At 45.1% G+C, this 2,347-nt stretch overlaps 1 pseudogene across 1 annotated transcript; it reads left to right on the plus strand.

The window, feature by feature from the left end:
• Positions 1-67: 67 nt before the first annotated feature.
• LOC108315128 lies at positions 68-810 on the plus strand (annotated as a pseudogene). The gene has a single exon (XR_001829838.2). The product of XR_001829838.2 is annotated as a ran-specific GTPase-activating protein-like (transcript).
• Positions 811-2,347: the final 1,537 nt, after the last annotated feature.

A 2,347-nucleotide genomic window follows, 5' to 3' on the forward strand; every position in this document is an offset into this window, starting at 1 on the left:
GACGGAGTGGGACTTTGTCTCAAAAAGAAAAGATTAAGTCAACTTAAAGATTGTACTTAAGGGCCAGACGCGGAGGGAAGGAGCTCCGAGTGGCCGCCGAGAGGCCGCGGAGCCAGCGACGACCGACCCAGCTGAGCCGCCGCCGCCGCGCCCCCATGGCGGCCGCCAAGGACACTCATGAGGACCATGATACTTCCACTGAGAATGCAGATAAGTCCAACCATGATCCTCAGTTTGAGCCAACAGTTTCTCTTCCTGAGCAAGAAATTAAAACGCTGGAAGAAGATGAAGAGGAACTTTTTAAAATGCGGGCGAAACTGCTCCGTTTTGCCTCCGAGAACTACCTCCCAGAATGGAAGGAGCGAGGCACCGGCGATGTCAAGCTCCTGAAGCACAAGGAGAAGGGGACCATCCGCCTCCTCATGCGGCGGGACAAGACCCTGAAGATCTGTGCCAAGCACTATATCACGCCGATGGTGGAGCTGAAGCCCAACGCGGTAGCGACCGTGCCCGGGTCTGGAACACCCATGCTGACTTCGCCGATGAGTGCCCCAAGCCAGAGTTGCTGGCCACCCGCTTCCTGAATGCTGAGAATGCACAGAAATTCGAAACAAAGTTTGAAGAATGCAGGAAAGAGATCGAAGAGAGAGAAAAGAAAGGATCAGGCAAAAATGATCATGCTGGAAAAGTGGCGGAAAAGCGGCGGAAAAGCTAGAAACTCTCTCGGTGAAGGAGACCAAGGAGGATGCGGAGGAGAAGCAATAAATCGTCTTATTTTATTTCCTTTTCCTCTTTCCTTTCCTTTTTTTTTTTTTTTTTTTTTTTTTTTGATTTACCCTGCCCCTCTTTTTCGGTTTTTTTTTATTCTGTTTCGTTTTTACAAGGGACGTTATATAAAGAACTGAATTCAACATTCAGGTTGTTTTTTCCTAAGTTTTTTCCCTATTGAAGATGACTTCAGAAAATCCAATCCCCAGTCATGAAAATGTACTGTGCTAACTTTCTTTTCCATAGTGGAAAGACTTATTTATAGTCATCAAAAATAGTGAATAAAAAACACGTTTGGAACCTGGAAAAAAAAAAAAAGATTGTACTTAAGTACAATCTCAGCTCACTGCAGCCTCTGCCTCCCCAGGTTTAAGCGATTCTTTTGCCTCAGCCTCCCAAATAGTTGAGATTATAGGTATGTATCACCATGCCTGGCTAATTTTTGTATTTTTAGTATAGACGGGGTTTCGCCATGTTGGTCAGGCTGATCTCGAACTCCTGACCGAAAGTAATCTGCCCACCTTGGCCTCCCAAAGTGCTGGGATTACAGGTGTGAACCACCGCAGGCAGCCTACTTTTAATACCTGAAGCTCATACTAAATATGATAACTGCAACCTATCAGCGATGTCTCTTGGTGAATGTCTGAAATGTCATATTTTCACATTTCTGTAGCTGTTTGAGATGATATTATTACGTATACGGTACTCAGACGCTTGACTTGAGGTAAATATGTTTTAAAATTGAATCACTTCAGTGTGAAATTCAAATTTTGTGGAATCCAGAAAGGTTTATTTTGATTTGTGTTGACTGTTATTGGGGATGGAATGCCTAACTCTTGAATTGTAACTTCTACAGAAGGCTCTCACTACCAGCACAGGGTTGAACAGAGGCTCAAGGATACTTCTATATTTTGTTCCTTAGCTATTTTTATTATAGTCGGTGATGTTTATTCTCAAAATATCCAAATAAATTAATGTCATCACTGCAGTTGTTGTTTTTTTTTTTTTCTTGAGATGGAGTTTCACTCTTGTTGTCCAGACTGGAGTGAAAAGGCACAATCTCAATGCACTGCAACCTCCGCCTCCCAGGTTCAAGCGATTCTCCTGCCTCAGCCTCCCAAGTAGCTGGAATTACAGGTGTGCACCACCACACCCGCTGATTTTGTATTTTTAGTAGAGATGGGGTTTCTCCATGTTGGTCAGGCTAGTCTCAAACTCCTGACCTCAGGTGATCTACCTGCCTCAGCCTCCCAAAGTGCTGGGATTACAGGTGTGAGCCACCTCATCCGGCCATCACAGCAGTTTTCTATCCATTCTATCAATATTCCATGCCTTCATTCATATTTATTTGTTGTCTATTATGTGCTGTTTTGAAATGTATAAAGAAAATGGGGGCCGGGCGCGGTGGCTCAAGCCTGTAATCCCAGCACGTTGGGAGGCCGAGGCGGGTGGATCACGAGGTCACGAGATCGAGACCATCCTGGTCAACATGGTGAAACCCCGTCTCTACTAAAACTACAAAAAATTAGCTGGGCATGGTGGCACGTGCCTGTAATCCCAGCGACTCAGGAGGCTGAGG

This window comes from Cebus imitator, unplaced genomic scaffold, assembly GCF_001604975.1.
Source record: "Cebus imitator isolate Cc_AM_T3 unplaced genomic scaffold, Cebus_imitator-1.0 Scaffold169, whole genome shotgun sequence".
In the NCBI taxonomy this organism is placed as follows: Eukaryota; Metazoa; Chordata; class Mammalia; order Primates; family Cebidae; genus Cebus; species Cebus imitator.